This window comes from Symphalangus syndactylus, chromosome 20 (genome assembly GCF_028878055.3).
Source record: "Symphalangus syndactylus isolate Jambi chromosome 20, NHGRI_mSymSyn1-v2.1_pri, whole genome shotgun sequence".
Taxonomy (NCBI): domain Eukaryota; kingdom Metazoa; phylum Chordata; class Mammalia; order Primates; family Hylobatidae; genus Symphalangus; species Symphalangus syndactylus.
The window spans coordinates 19,078,509-19,095,820 of record NC_072442.2 but is presented as its reverse complement, the minus strand read 5'-3'; the positions used below and the strand labels follow the sequence as shown (position 1 = coordinate 19,095,820).

The 17,312-nt window shown below is 42.9% G+C and overlaps 1 protein-coding gene across 4 annotated transcripts in view; it reads left to right on the top strand.

Annotated features, from left to right (window-relative positions):
* VMP1 (vacuole membrane protein 1) overlaps positions 1-17,312 on the top strand; it is a 139,617-nt gene that overhangs the window by 638 nt on the left and 121,667 nt on the right. The window lies entirely within an intron of this gene.

Genomic DNA, 17,312 nt, shown 5'->3' with positions numbered 1-17,312 from the left:
GCTAGATGTATTCGCTCCTAAACGAAATCCAGGAGTGCAAGTGCCATCTAAAGCTCTGGTGGTACAGGGTAGCCAAGGGAATGGGCCTTCGCTCCGTAGAGCCCTTGGAGAGGAACGTCTCAGATTTTTCACTGCCTTAATGAAAAAGAGTTGTCTGCCTTTCCAAACCCCTGACCCCCGACCTCTGTATTTTATTACAGTGGAGGTATTTGCAGTAAAACGTGAAGGTCGACTTAATCTCTAAAATTCCGGAAACCATATGTGGCCCTGTGTCACACTGCTAGATTACTTATGACCTCCAGAAGATTTTACACAGTCATCTTTTATTTACCTGCAACTCCATGTAAAAATCTAATAATACACGTAGACTGGCCACTGTTGACGTGTTTTGGCAGCATCGCTCCTTATCCTAATGTTAACGTCTTTCATTTCTACTTTGGGGCTTGTCAGAGATTTTTGTGGACAGATTGCATTGATCATTTGAAGAAGCTTGTACAAGAGTTTGTAGTGTTGTCATGATAGAATTTAATATTCCAGTTGCTACTACCTACTAATTGTATTGTCATTAGCTCTGATTTTAGTTGTATATTCTTAGCATAGATGATGAAAGGAAGAAACGTATTTACTAGCCATCATTGTATGCATTGTAGCTTATGTTTTTACTGTGGAAGAGGGATGGTGGTACCTAGACAAATGTGACTGATTTGTGTAGGTATGAAGTGATTCTCTCAAGTAGAAATTTTATATTTTACTACTTTGCCTACATTATCTTAAGGCACTGAAGGTTACTTTTTTCCTTTGAGGGATATATCCTACTTGATTACAAAATTGATTAATACAGTTTAATTTCTGTGAGTCACATTCCAGAAGAAAATATACATAGAACCATGATGCCTTTTACCAGTATACCTATAGCTAGTTTAATCAGTGTGTCAGTTTACATATTTTTCTTATTTTGAGTTTGAAAATTTGTTCACGCTTGGCTTTGAAACAAGGTGACAAAATTTGAGATATGGAATTATGATAGACGTATCATTAGTTTAACATTCAGTAAATTTGCTTCTTGATTATATAACTGCCAAATCTGATCTTATATTCTTTATGTTCAATTGAAGGACTGATTATCCAGTTTTTCTCACTTTTCCAACTTCTCGCTTTTGGCTTGAATCACCACTTTTTAGGATTTTGGTGACTATTAAACTTTAAATCAGAAGATCTGGATTGAAGTCTGGGCTCCAACACTTGTTAAGTAATGGCTGATAGGTTACCTAACATTCTGAGCTGGTCTAGATTGTGTTGATAAAAATTCTGCTCACTTTCTTTCATACAACTGTCACAAAGATTAAATGAGATAGTAAACATGAAATTATTATATAAATGAAAATATGGTATCACTTTACTCTTAGGACTGGAGATACGTCAGTGTAGAATACTGTTACTTTGCATCATTATCTGAAAATATTATCACATACTGTTCTGAGATGATCTTTGCCCCACCTTTGAAAGTTAGCAAAGAATAGTTTGATACCGTGATCCATTGAATTAGTCACCATGGTTAATAAATAGGTGCCTGGAAAATGAGTATAGTTTTGCATTCGGGAGTTTAAATCTGATCCTTTTTGGTCGTCATGTATTGTCACTTCAGAATTTCCAAGTGCAGAAAAAGCTGAAGTTTTTTGCCTATGTATAGTTAACTAAAGAGTAGAAGTAGTCCTATCTTACTTACATTAAATAAGAAACCTTATTGGGCCAGGCGCAGTGGTTCACGCTTGTAATCCCAGCACTTTGGGAGGCTGAGTCAGGCGGATCATGAGGTCAGGCGATCGAGACCATCCTGGCTAATACAGTGAAACCCTGTCTCTACTAAAAATACAAAAAATTAGCCGGGCATGGTGGCGGGTGCCTGTAGTCCCAGCTACTCGGGAGGCTGAGGCAGGAGAATGGCGCGAACCCAAGAGGTGGAGCTTGCAGTGAGCCGAGATTGCGCCACTGCACTCCAGCCTGGGAGACAGAGGCAGACTCCGTCTCAAAAAAAAAAAGAAAAAAGAAACCTTATTATTTCACTGAAACCAATATTTAGAATTAGAAGGAATCTCTGTGAGTGTATAAGTAGATTCCTATTTAACAGAGGAGAAAATTAAGGCTCAGAAACAATCAGTAATTAGTAATTGGCTTGCTTGAGGTCATTTGGCTTAGGTAGTGCTAGAACCTGAACTGTAAGGTGTCAAGTGTTCTTTCTGTTCTAACAAGGTTGTATCCAGGCATCTCATTATGATTTGGTAATATTTCCTGATTCACATGAAAATAATTACTCTTAGGTATTAAAGGGATCTATCCACATACACACATAAATACACACATACGCACATAAACCTTATTTACAAACTTTTTTTCCCTCTTTAGCTAGTTTAGTCTTATAAATTGTAGCATAACAAAAACTGTGCTTGGCTAGGTTTAAAGTGTAATATATTAAGGAAAGAAAATCAGTTATATTCTTCAGAATAGTTTGTCTGAGTTCATGCTTCATGACTGTCATGTGTTGAGTTATCTTTCTGGCAAGTGGAAATGACAGAGGAGCCTTGTAACACGTGTCTACTGTGAATGTTGTTGCTAAAGAGTAGGAGAGAACTGGCCGGGCACCGTGGCTCACGCCTGTAATCCTAGCACTTTGGGAGGCCGAGGCGGGAAGATCACCTGAGATAAGGAGTTTGAGACCAGCCTGTCTAACATGGTGAAACCCGGTGTCTACAAAAAATACAAAAATTAGCCGGGCGTGGTGGCATGTGCCTGTAGTCCCAGCTACTCAGGAGGCTGAGGCACGAGAATCGTTTGAACCCGGGAGGTGGAGTTTGCAGTGAGCCAAGATCGTGCCACTGCACTCCAGCCTGGACAACAGAGCGAGATTCCATCTCAAAAAAAAAGAGAAGAAAAGAAAACCAAAGCAGTAGGAGAGAACTGTATTATTTGCTCTTAAAAAAAAAAAAACCTCCCCAAGCTGTTTGTAATTTTAATATTTTGTTATGTTAATTATCTATTATATAGAGAGCCATTTCTCTAGTTACTTTATTCTGGGTAAATAGCTGTTGTAGAAGAGTTAATTCTTTGCATTGTTGGGTACTCTTTTTTTTTTTTTGGTTCCATTGATTTAACAAACTTTTTAGTCTCTTTAGTCTTTCTCGGAGATGATAGTTCTAGGTGCTACTATCATTCCTGTTTTTGCCCAAGTGCCCTTGCTGTGTCTCCCATTTTGGTGTGGAAATGAATTCTAGATTAGAGAATCCTAATAAACAGGACAAATTGAAGTGATAACTTTGTCGTGGTTTTGTAAATTGTTAATCTGCTTTCACAAAGCCTTGCAAATATTTTGGGGAGTAGTAAATTGTTAAGAGCATATTGCCTCAAGAAATTCCTAATTTTGTATGGGAAAGCAGCTTTGGATGGAGTTTGCTGAACTGAAGTTAGGTATTATGTAGACCCTTATATAAAGCTCATTTTAAAATATGCTCCTTGGTTTGCAGAATCAAGGAAATTTGAACAGGAGATAATTTTCTGTGTCAGATAAAAGGCGATACTTAAAGTTTAAGGCATATTTAAATTAAGGGCAATCTATTGAGTAATTATTATTATTATTATTATTTATTTATTTATTTTTTTTTTTTGAGACGGAGTCTCGCTGTTTCACCCAGGCTGGAGTGCGCTGGCGCGATCTCGGCTCACTGCAGGCTCCGCCCCCCGGGGTTCACGCCATTCTCCTGCCTCAGCCTCCTCAGTAGCTGGGACTGCAGGCGTCTGCCACCTCGCCCGGCTAATTTTTTGTATTTTTAGTAGAGACGGGGTTTCACCGTGTTAGCCAGGATGGTCTCGATCTCCTGACCTCGTGATCCACCCGCCTCGGCCTCCCAAAGTGCTGGGATTACAGGCGTGAGCCACCGCGCCCGGCTCTATTGAGTAATTATATCACAGCTAATATACCTATAATTGCTCAAGAGTTTGTATTCTTGAACTACTTAATCTTTTCAGTAGTTCATGGGAGTATTTTCTCTTGTCCTTGAGTTTTTTAATGATAACTTTATTCTTTATAGATTATCTGGAAGGACTAGGCAGGTGGTGTTAAAAGCCAGGGCTATAAAGCTAGACTGCATAGGTTTAAATAAAGCATTTAGAACAGTGTCTGTAGCATATAGTTAACCATGATTGTGATCATTATCATCATGTGGCCCCTGAGCTATTGCCAAGAACTCTTTTCCAGCCCTCTTTTAAAAGCATAGCTTTATGTTGCTGCTTACTTAATTATTGTTTGCTCATTATTAATGAAGTTCCAGTAAATAAATATCTGAGTATACACTTCATTTTGTCTATATTTTACAACATATGTGAGATTCTTAACCAAATGAGGCATTCTTTTGGGCCATTCTGTTAACCTTTTGGTATTAACAGAATACATTATCTGTGTAAGCCATAACACAGAATTTGGCAATTGAAACTTTTGATGTTTAATGAAGTCTTTTAGCACTTTCTTGGAATGGAAAGATCATTTTCCAGTGACATCTATTGCCTTATCTGTTCATTATCCAGTCAGTGAACAAACATTTTGTGTCCCAGGCTTTACACTAGGTTCTGGGGAAAACAATGGGAAATAAGAATTGTTAGGAAGGCAGCACATGAGGGTCTAAGAGAGAGTTAACAATGTGGATATATGCTTATTTGAGGCTGGAGCATAATAGACTTGGAATGCATTGACACGAGAAGATATAGGAAATATATACAGGATCCAGGTCATGCAGAATTTTGCAGGCCAAGGGAATGAGTTTGAATTTGATTTTGAGTGCAGTAGGAAATCATTCTACAATTTTAAGTAGAGAAGTAATAGGATTTATAAGAAGTTCATTGTTGCTTATGTGTGAAGGATGAATTGAAGGGGGCAAGAATAGAAATGGAGAGAGAAGTTGAGAGTCCACTGTAGTATCCAAGTAGAAGATGAAGACGGTCTGGACTAGAAGGGCAGCAAAGAAGACGGACAGTTGTGTGTGGATACCAAATATATTTGGTATAGGACTTGGTCCTGGGTTAGATGAGTGGCAAGCAAAAGGGAAAAGTCAGGGATGACTAAGCTTCTGGATTTAGTGACTGGGTGGGTGGTTGTGCCAGGTACTGGGAGAAGGGAGGTTTGGAGAAGACCAGGTTTGTTTGTTACAAGAAGGTGGGTAGGTGTAGGGAGAAAAGGACATGTTAATTTTGAGACACTTAAAGAATCATCCGTGGACACAGGAGAGGGGACATCACACACCGGAGCCTGTTGTAGGGTGGGGGAAGGGGAGAGGGACAGCATTAGGAGATATACCTAATGTAAATGATGAGTTAATAGGTGCAGCGCACTAACATGGCACATGTATACATACATAACAAACCTGCACGTTGTGCACATGTACCCTAGAACTTAAAGTATAATAATAATAATAATAAAAATCATCTAAGTCGTGCACTTACATATATAAATCTACAGGTCAAAACCAGAAATACAAATACGGGATAGTATTTTCAACCATGGACCAGATGAGTCACTTGGGGAGACAGGAAGAGGAGAGGGCTGAGGTCAGGTAAAAGAAAGATCTGGGCTGGATGCAGTGGCTCACTCCTGTAATCCCAGAACTTTGGGAGGCTGAGGTGGGTGGATCGCTTGAGTCCAGGAGTTCGAGACCAGCCTGGACAACATGGCAAAACCCCATCTCTTTTTTTTTAAACTAAAAAATAAAAATATCTGACAAAGGAGACTAAGAAGGTGTCTTAGGGCTGGGCACAGTGGCTCACACCTGTAATCCCAACACTTTGAGAGGCCAAGGTGCGCAGATCACTTGAGGTCAAGAGTTCAAGACCAGCCTGGCCAACATGGTGAAACCCCATCTCTACTAAACATACAAAAATTAGCTGGGCGTGGTGGTGGGCACCTGTAATCCCCACTGCTGGGGAGGCTGAGGCAGTAGAATCGCTTGAACCCGGGAGGCAGAGGTTGCAGTGAGCCAAGATCGTGCCATTGCACTCCAACCCGGGCAACTGAGCAAGACTCCGTCTCAAAAGGAAAAAAAAAAAGAAAAGGTGTCTTAGTCCGTTTTCTGTTGCTTATACCAGAATACCTGAAACTGGGTAATTTATAAAGAAAAGGAATTTAATTTTTATAGTTGTGGAAGCTGAAAAGATCAAGATCGAGTGGCCACATTGGGTAAGGGCCTCCTTGCTGGTGGGACTCTGCAGAGTGCTGAGAATATCACATGAAGGGGGAGCTGAGTGTGCAAGCTCAGTTCTCTTTTTCTCTGCTTATAAAACAACCAGTCCTAACCCCATGATAACCCATTAATCCATTAACCCATTAATTTATGAATGGATTAATTCATTCATAAGGGCAGAGCCTCCATGACCTAATCACCTCTTAAAGGCCTTGTCTCTCTATACTGCCACATTAGGGGTTAAATTTTAACATGAGTTTTGGAGGGGACACATACTCAAACAATAATAGGAGTGTTTGAAAGAAGAAAGGTCAGATACACAAAACTAATAAAAGTGGTTACATCTAGCAGGGAGAGTGGGGAGCAAGGTTTTTCACTTTTTTCAAATGTATATATATAATTATTTTAAAGCACATGAAAGTTGTTCTTGCGTTTTTTTTTTTTTCTTTTTTTTTTGTGGGGGATGGGGGCGGTGCGGGGAGAGGGCTTTGAGCCAGGATCTCTATCACCCAGGCTAGATTGTTAGATTGCAGTGGCACGATCACAGCTCTCTGCAACCTTGACCTCCTAGGCTCAAGCAATCCTCCCACCTCAGCCTCCTGAGTATCTGGGACCACAGATACCATGAGGTGCATGCCACCACACAGGAGTAATTTTTAAAATTTTTTGGTAGGGATGGGGTCTTGTTATGTTGCCCAGGCTGGTCTTGAAAGTTCAGCCTTGAAAGTCCAGGCTGGACTTGACCAAGTCCCCACTTGGTCTGGGACTCAAGTGATCCTCTCATCTTGGCATCCCAATGTGCTGGGATTACAAGCATGAACCACTGTGCCTGGCCTATTTCTGTATTCTCTATTCTTTTCCATTGGCTTCTAACTATCCTTTTACCAATACCACACTGTCATGATTACTGTAGATTTATAGTAATTGTTGACATCAGTTAGTGCAAGTCCTTCAACTTCGTTCTTTATCCCAATTGTTTTCGCTACTCTAAGTTTTTGCATTTCTATAAAAACTTGAATTGCTTTTTTTATAAAGCTTGCTTGAATTTGATTGATCTTCATTAAGGCTATACATCACATTGAGGCATGTATTAGTGTGTTTTCACACTGCTGTAAAGGTACTGCTTGAGACTGGGTAATTTATAAAGGAGAGAGGTTTAATTGACTCACAGTTCTGTATGGCTGAGAAGGCCTCAGGAAACTTACAGTCATGGTGGAAGGGGAAACAGGAACCTTCTTCACAAGGCAGCAGAAGAGAGAAGAGTGTGAAGGAGGAACTGTCAAACACATAACCATCAGATCTTGTGAGAACTCACTATCATGAGAATAGCATGGGGGAAGCCGCCCCCATGATCCAATCACCTCCCTCTCTCGACGTGGGGATTACAGGACCCTCCCTGGACACATCGGGATTACAGTTTAGGTGGGGACACAGAGCCAAACCGTATCAGGGGAAATTGACATAGTAACAGTATCGAGTCTTCCAAACAATCAACAAAACATGCTAATCATTTATTTAGGCTCTGTATAATTTATTTTCTTTCTTTATTTCATTTTAGATTTTGCTTATATTTTGTTAAATTTGTCTCTAAATATTTTATATTTTCAGATGTTACTGAATCTGAAATTTTAAAAAATTATTCCAAGTATATAATAGTCCAATTTTTATTCCAAGTATGTAGTGGAAAGTATTAGTTTTGATCTTTTATCCTGTGACCTTGCAAATTGACTTTGTTCTAGTAGTTCTGAGCATTTAAAATTTTTCTTTTATTTTGGCCTATGTTATTTAGGACTGTGTGCATTAACTTCTAACTACCTAGAAAATTTTTTATTTCTTTTTTTTTGTACTAAAGGTTGACATAATTTCTGGCTTATCAGAGATTGTCATTTATAATGTCCATTCTTAGCAATTTTTTGAGACTTGTTTCTTAGCTTAATCATAAGTGTGGCTCATGAAAAAGTTCAGTATCCCTACAGTGATGTTGCTTTAGAATAGAAAGAATAGAGGATATAAATGTCAGAGCAGGTGTTCACCCAGACTTTTCCAAGTCCAAATTCGGTAGTTCTTCTACTTTAGTGTACACAACAGTCCAGTGAGAGTATTTTCACCCCAGTTATACAAGTGTAAATGACCCCGGTATTTAGGGACAGTAAAGTAGGGAGTTTCAGATAGTTTCATAGATACTACGTGAGTTTCGTAGATAGTTTAAGTACTAAGAATCAATAGGGATGAGTGTTCTGTTAATTCTAGTAATGGGGAACATTTGAAAATACTAGGACAAGCTAAACTTCTGGGACTGTTTTTTCATCTTGTGTGCATATGTGACTCTGGAATTCCTCAGTGACCACTGAAAATCCTCTCACTGGACTGTTTTGTATAGTAGAAGAACTATTGAATTTGGACTTGGAAAAGCAAGGTTGAACTCCTGCTTTGACATTTATATGCTGCCGACTTGCTATTTGGGGTCCTTGGAGCACTCAGTTTCTCATTTGCAAAAAAACAAGGATAAAAATAACAGTCCCTTACAGACGGCTGTTAGCATTATGTTTGTTAACCTATTTTTAAACTATAAATCACTATACAAAAGTAGTTGTTATTACATACATCCAAAACTCTACCCTTGTGCTAGTTGGAATTTTTTTTACAACTAGAAAGGAAATTATTGCACTCATTTACTCCATGTGCCTAATAACTGAATGAGGAAAAAGAGAATCAGGCATGTGAAGTGACAATGCCAAGGTCTCACAGTTAGCCAAATCTCCCAACTGTAGTCTGGTATTCCTTCATTATCTTAATTCTTCACCTTACTCTTAGTCTCCCCTCTTTTTTTTTTTTTTTTTTTTGAGATGGAGTCTCGCTCTGTCTCCCAGGCTGGAGTGCAGCGGCACGATCTCGGCTCATTGCAAGCTCCGCCTCCCGGGTTCACGCCATTCACCTTCTTCAACCTCCCGAGTAGCTGGCACTACAGGCGCCCGCCACCATGCCAGGCTAATTTTAGTATTTTTCGTAGACACGGGGTTTCACTGTGTTGGCCAGGATGGTCTTGATCTCCTGACCTCGTGATCCGCCCGCTTTGGCCTCCCAAAGTGCTGGGATTACAGGCGTGAGCCACTGTGCCCGGCCGGTCCCCTATCTTTTTGATGAAAATGTTTTGCTAAGATTGCATTGGTTATGAAAAACTGCAGGAACATTTAGAAGTAGATTAAGAGAAAATGAGAAACGGGATTTTTCTTTTTCTAATCTCTCTTTTTTTGAGACACGCTCTTGCTCTGTCACCCAGGCGGGAGTGAAGTGGCACCGTCTCGGCTCACTGCAACCTCTACCTCCCAGGCTCAAGCGATTCTTGTGACTCAGCCTCCCAAGAAGCTGGGACTACAGGCCTGCACCACCACTCCCAGCTAACTTTTGTATTTTTGGTACAGACAGGGTTCCACAGTGTTGGCCAGTCTGGTCTCGAACTCCTGGCCTCAAACGATCCTCCTACCTCCCACCTCTGGCACAGTGGCTCATGCCTGTAATCCCAGCACTTTGGGAGGCTAAGGCGGGAGGATCACCTGAGGTTAGGCATTTGATAACAGCCTGGCCAACATGGAGAAACCTTGTCTCTACTAAAAACACAAAAATTAGCTAGGCATGGTGGCGCGTGCCTGTAATCCCAACTACTCCAGAGGCTGAAACAGGAGAATTACTTGAACCTGGGATGTGGAGGTTGCAGTAAGCCGAGGTGGCACCACTGCACTCCAGCCTGGGTGACAGAGCAGAGCAAGACTTTGTTTTAAAAAGAAAAAAAAAAAATTAGACCGAGAGCAGTTTATAATTTTTCAACAATTAGAAACCTGTGGTGAGTTGAGTATATTTTATACATCACTAGATTTAAGTTGAGGAACTTTTTAGGCCAGAAATACCCTCATTACCTGCTGATCCATTATTGGGAGATTTATGGAGATTCCGAATGCTTTTAAATTGCATCCTAATTTGGGGTTTTAATGTGTCTAATTCCCCAAGACTGACTGACTTCCTTCCTTTCTTTCCTCCCTCCCTCCTTTTTTTTTTTTTTGTGAGACGGAGCCTCGCTCTGTCACCCAGGCTGGAGTGCAGTGGCACAATCTCGGCTCACTGCAACCTCTGCCTTCTGAGTTCACGCCATTCTCCTGCCTCAGCCTCCCAAGTAGCTGGGATTACAGGCGCCCACCACCACGCCCGGCTGATTTTTTGTATTTTTAGTAGAGACGGGGTTGGGTTTCACCGTGTTAGGCAGGGTGGTCTCAATCTCCTGACCTGGTGATCTGCCCGCCTCGGCCTCCCAAAGTGCTGGGATTACAGGTGTGAGCCACCACGTCTGGCCCCTCCTTTCTTTTCTTCTCCTTTCTTTTAACACGGTCTTACTCTGTCACCGAGGTTGAAGTGCAGTGCCACAGTCATAGCTCACTGCAACCTCAAACTCCTGGACTCAGGCAGTCCTCTGGTCTCAGCCTCCCTAGTAGCTGGGACTACATGCACATACCACCACACCTGGCTAATTGTTTTTGTTTGTTTGTTTTGTTTCATTTTTTTCTTTTAAGAGATGGGGTCTCACTGTGTTTCCCAGGTTGGTCTGGACCTCCTGGCCTCAAATGATCCTCCTGCCTCAGCCTCCCGAAACGATAGGGTTATTACAGGTGTGAGCCATCACGCCCAGCCCTCCCCAAGACATTAGAAAGTTAAAAAAAATTCAAAAAGTTTTTTTCATATATCCCCATTCATGTTATTATGGATTTTCAGAGTACACGTTCTTTAACCGGAACAACCACATGATAGATATAACGTAGATAGACATATCAGATGACACTCAGATATGTCTGATAGTTACTCTGAAATTGTGCATTTTATTTGAATTATCTTTGGCCTTATACCCCTGCACAAGTGGAAAACTGTATCAAAGCCTCATTTGTCAAGATATATTACTCAGATTAGTTACTTTGTTTCCAAGAGTAGATCACAATTCCTTAATCTTAACAGTTTTAGGGAAATCTACAGCTATTTTGGAGTAGTCTAATCCAATTAAGAAAAGATACTTCTGGAGGTTGAGGCCAGAGCATCGCTTGAGCCCAAGAGTTCCAGCCTGTGGTGACCTGTGACCATGCTACTGCACTCCAGCCTGAGTGACAGAGGAAGACCCTGTCACAAAACAAACAAACAAAAAAATAGATACTTCTGAAAGCAAGAAAGGTTACTGAGAAGCATAATACTTATTGGCTATCTTTGTGTGCCTTGTATGAAGAACAATGTGTTTTATTGAGCCCACTGACATAATTTTTTTTTGAGAAAGTAAAATTCATCTGGATAGATGATTTTTTTTTTAAAGAAAGTATGTTCGTTTTATTTTGGGATGATGTTGCCAAGAAAATGAAAATAAATGGTTTTGTTACTCTCACTTTCTTTTCCTTTTCTACCTTGTTAACTTTTCCAATAACTCTTGTATTACTCAGGGAGATGCTTTTATCATGTTATCCATAAATGTTTTTTTGTTTTGCTTGGTGGGGGACTCTCAGTAATTTACTTGCACATTGTTTTTGTATTACAAGTGTGGCTAATGTTTAAAATGAATGGAGTATTATAGTCTTAGCACTGGATATACAGCCTACAAAGAACCTTTGTGAGCTGATTTTTGCAGTGTTTTCTAAGCACTTCCGCAGGAAACAAATAAAAAAAACCCCACATTTAATGTTAACTCTGTTTTAAATGTTTCAGCTGCAGTTAAGGTCTGTTACACTCCTTTAATGCATTTCTTGTATCTATGTAAGTGTTCAAAATGAAAATTATTTGGTGTTTGAGTTATGCTTCTGCCCGGTTTCTGTCTTCTCAACCCCATCCACAGACCTATAAGATTTGTTTCAGCAACCTCATTCTTACAAACAAAACTAACTTACATACGTGCACTTGGTGCAAAGTAGATGCCATTGAAGGTCAAGAATATGTGTTAGATTTCTGTTTGAGGACATTTCAACATTTTAAACAGACTAGGAATACTTGGATTTACTCCTACATCTAGGAATCTCACTGACATTGTATCATCACAGATTTAAAAAATTATTGCTACTTTATTGAATTTTGAAAAGTGGCTCTCATTAAAAATGATTATTTCATCTTATTTTAGCTATGTGGATAGACTAGAACCCTTTTACCTCATAATAATTTTTGATGGATTGTCCTTGTCATACATTTCAAGATGTTTAGATTGATGAAGAATAATTCATTTTTGTTATTTAACATAAACTAAGATTGTTCTAAATCTGTGGCTACTTCTGTTGTGTAAGCTATGGAAACCAGTTACATACGCTTTTGTATAGCATACTAATAGGGAAAGGAAGTACCTGTAAGTGAATACTCAGGGCAGCATTTACCATGCTTTTTTTGGAAAATTGTGACATTTGAGAAGCATGGAGATTGATGGGTATGATACTGCATTTAAAAATATTAAAGAGCATGGAGAAACTAACGTTAAGTGACTGCTATGTGCCAGTCACTGTGTAGTGCACTTATATATTATTTATCTTGGACGGGCGTGGTGGTTCACACCTGTAATCCCAGCACTTTGGGAGGCCGAGGTGGGTGGATCACCTGAGGTCAGGAGTTCCAGACCACCCTGACCAACGTGGTGAAACTCCGTCTCTACTAAATACAAAAACTTAGCCAGATGTGGTGGCAGACGCTTGTAATCCCAGCTACTTGGGAGGCTGAGACAGGAGGATCGCTTGAACCCGGGAAGCAGAGGTTACAGTGAGCCGAGATTGTGCCATTGCACTCAAGCCTGGGCAACAAGAGCGAAACTCCATCTCAAAAAAAAAAAATTATCTTAAAGTAGAGAAGCTAACTTGTTGAGAGTCCGCCAAAGCAAAACAAAAACATTTAAGGATGATATAAAAATAGGGATGGGGGCCTGGCGCAGTGGCTCACACCTGTAATCGCAGCACTTTGGGAGGCCAAGGTGGGCAGATCACCTGAGGTCAAGAGTTTGAGATCCGCCTGGCCAACATGGTGAAACCCTGTCTCTACTAAAAATACAAAAATTATCTGGGTGTGGTGGCACGCACCTGTAATTCCAGTTACTCGGGAAGCTGAGGCAGGAGAATCGTTTGAACTCAGGAGGCGGAGGTTGCAGTGAGCTATGATTGCCCTATTGCACTCCTGCCTGGGCAACAAGAGTGAAACTCCGTCTCAAAAAAGAAAAATAAGGATGGGGATATTTTACAAATATGCACAAATGCAAATTATTTAACCTAAAGTCATATAACTAGTAAGTCAGGACGTATTGGCCCCTTTCAGCCACCAAGTTTTCCTTTTTCCCTATAAAATGGGTCATGATGAAGACAATAATAAGTAAGATTAACAGGGTATGTTGATGCTAGATTAGTCACTGTTGCAGTTTGAAGACACATGCAGTAAAATACATCAGGTTTTTCTGGATAAAAGGTAGTCTGGCTAGACAAGATGGCTCACACCTGTAATCCCTGCACTTTGGGAGGCCGAGACAAGAGGATCACTTGGTAGCCAGAAGATCACTCTGGGTAACATAGTGAGACTCTGTCTCTGCAAACAAAACAAAACAAAACAAACAAAACTATTCTGCAATCTGGATACCCTTATTTATACTAATCAACATTGTATTGCTCTGCCAGGGTTGTCATAACAGAATACCACAGACGAAATATGGCAAAACCCCATCTCTGTTTAAACAACAGAAATTGTTTTTCTCCCAGTTTTGTAGGCTGCAAGTCCAAGATCAAGGTGCCAGCAGGGTTTATATCTGGTGAGGACTCTCTTCCTGGCTTACAGACACTCTCTCTGTGTCCTTACATAGTCTTTCGTCTGTGTCCAGGTAGAAGAGAAAGCTGTCTGGTGCTTCTTCCAATAAGGACGTGAGTGCTTATTAGAGTACCACCCTTATTACCTCATTTAACCTTAATTACCTTCTTAAAGGCAGTATCTCCAAATTATAGTCACATGAGTGTTAGGACTTCACCATATGAATTTGGGGGGCCACAATTCAGCCCATTACAAGCATATACTCTCCTTATAGCTAATCAGCATGAGAAGTCAGATTATAAACAAAATACTATTTGGGTGCATGAACTCAAAGGTGGATGGTAAGATATCAAAGGCCTTGGTAATCATGATGCTGTGTGCCCCAGTAGATAGGAGATTTATAGGCTAACTTCTGCTGCACTGTGCTGGAGATAGACTTACTATTTTGTTTTGTTGAACTTCTCTTTTATCATAAAACCAGTCCCCTTAAATTATTTTTTTCAGGCAGTTTAGTTAATAATTTTATGGTTATGAGCCCAGCCTAATAATGCCCCCCAGTGTAACATAAAAAACTTACAGTAACTTGTACTCCCACTTCGATTAGATTTGAGTCTTAGGCTTGGCACAGTGGCTTACGCCCGTAACCCCAACACTTTGGGAGGCCGAGGCTAGCGGATCGCCTGAGGTCAGGAGTTCAAGACCAGTGTGGCCAACATGGTGAAACCCCGTCTCTACTAAAAAATACAGAAAAACTAGCCCGGCATGGGGGCGCATTCTTGTAATCCCAGCTAGTGGGGAGGCTGAGGCAGGAGAATGGCTTGAACCTGGAAGGTGGAGGTTGCAGTGAGCTGTGATTGCTCCACTGACAGTGGAGGTTGCAGTGAGCTGTGATTGCTCCACTGCACGCCAGCCTAGGTGACAGAGCAAGACTGTCTCAGGAAAAAAGATTTGAGTCTTTAACTCCTAAATCACATTTTGGGGCCAGCTCTTACATTACCTCACTTTTCTAGATTGAGCTTGTCCCTTTCAAAATTCTCAGAAAAATAATTTTTGATTTAGTTTGGAGGGTGGGGTTGTCTTCCCAATAGGTCGGTGTACTCCTAAGATCGCCGTTGTATCTGGGTCCTGCCTCCAGATTTGTCACTAACTTGTTCTGTGACATTATACAAGTCCCTTACCTCTGAGATGTTTGTCTGTGAATAAGTGGAATAGGCTGGATATTCTCTAAAGTTCCATCTGTGATTCTGATTATTCTTACAGCATATTCATAAAGCACTTTCATAAAGCAGTATGGCAACATCATTTTGCCTTTGAAAGAAAGAATTGTCAGTATGTAGAGGGTATTTAAGGCTGAGTGAATAGATGACATCATTAGGGAGGAATATAAAGGGAACACAAAAAGGAATCTAGGACCAGGCTTTGAAGAACCCCAGGACATAGAGCAGGGGGAGCCATCAGAGAAATAGGAAGAAAAATGAAAATATTTCAAGAAATAGGGAGTGGATACTTGTGTTCAGCAAAGGTGAGAGGTTCAGTAAGACGTGTCCTTTGGATTTGGCAAGTGGAGGTAATCGGTAATCTTCACAAAAGCAATTTATTTTTGTCAGGGCAGAAGTCATATTACAATGGATCAGGCAGAAATTTGGTGATGAGTAAGTGGAGCCTGTATATGTAGGCAACTCTTTTGAGAACTGTTTATGAAGAAGGAATGAAAAATGGGAAATACTGAATACTTATTTTCTGGTGAGAATAAAGGGGTAAAGATTGATTACACAGTGAGAACAGAAGGAACAAAGTCCCTGAGAAGGAGGAAGGAAACGATATATATACATTGACATAATGGCCTTTGATGAGTAGAGGACACTGCCGAGTCATAAAGAGAGAAAGAATCCTTCCTTCCTTCCTTCCTTCCTTCCTTCCTTCCTTCCTTCCTTCCTTCCTTCCTTCCTTCCTTCCCTCCCTCCCTCCCTCCCTCCCTTCCTTCCATCCTCTGTGGCCCAGGCTGCAATCTACTCGGCTCCCTGCTGCCCGGACTGCCGGCGCGCGCCACCACTGCCTGCTTTTTCTCCTTTGCCTGCAGGCACGCGTTCGCCATCTTGGCCACGCTGGTCGCCAGCTCCTGACGCCGAGTGCTCGGCCCGCCTCAGCCTCCCGAGGTACTGGGACTGCAGACGGAGTCTCGCTCACCCGGTGCTCGGTGTTACCCGGGCTGGAGTGCGGTGGCGTGGTCTGGCCTCGCGGCAGCCTCCGCCTCCCAGCCGCCTGCCTTGGCCTACCACGGTGCTGGGATTGCAGCCCCTGCCCGGCCGCCGCCGCGTCTGGGAGGTGGGGAGCGTCTCTGCCCGGCCACCCATCGTCTGGGAAGTGAGGAGCGCCTCTGCCCGGCCACCCCGTCTGGGAAGTGAGGAGCACCTCTGCCCGGCCGCCCCGTCTGGGAGGTGAGGAGCGCCTCTGCCCGGCCACCCATCGTCTGGGAAGTGAGGAGCGCCTCTGCCCGGCCGCCCCGTCTGGGAAGTGAGGAGCGCCTCTGCCCGGCCGCCCCGTCTGGGAAGTGAGGAGCGCCTCTGCCCGGCCTCCCCGTCTGGGAGGTGAGGAGCGCCTCTGCCCGGCAGCCCCGTCTCGGAAGTGAGGAGCGCCTCTGCCCGGCCACCCACCGTCTGGGAAGTGAGGAGCGCCTCTGCCCGGCCACCCACCGTCTGGGAAGTGAGGAGCGCCTCTGCCCGGCCACCCCGTCTGGGAAGTGAGGAGCGCCTCTGCCCGGCCACCCCGTCTGGGAAGTGAGGAGCGCCTCTGCCCGGCCGCCCCGTCTGGGAGGTGAGGAGCGCCTCTGCCCGGCAGCCCCGTCTCGGAAGTGAGGAGCGCCTCTGCCTGGCCACCCATCGTCTGGGAAGTGAGGAGTGCCTCTGCCCGGCCACCCCGTCTGGGAAGTGAGGAGCGCCTCTGCCCGGCCACCCATCGTCTGGGAGGTGAGGAGCGCCTCTGCCCGGCCACCCATCGTCTGGGAGGAAGTGAGGAGCGCCTCTGCCCGGCCACCCATCGTCTGGGAGGAAGTGAGGAGCGCCTCTGCCCGGCCGCCCACCGTCTGGGAAGTGAGGAGCGCCTCTGCCCGGCCACCTATCGTCTGGGAAGAAGTGAGGAGCGTCTCTGCCTGGCCGCCCCGTCTGGGAGGGCTACCACGGAGGCCAGAAGCAATGTGGGGGCTGGACGTGGTGGCTCACGCCTGTGGTCCCGGCACTCTGGGGGGCGAGGCGGGTTGATCACTTCGGGCTAGGAGTTCGAGACCAGTCTGGCCAACTTGGCGAAACA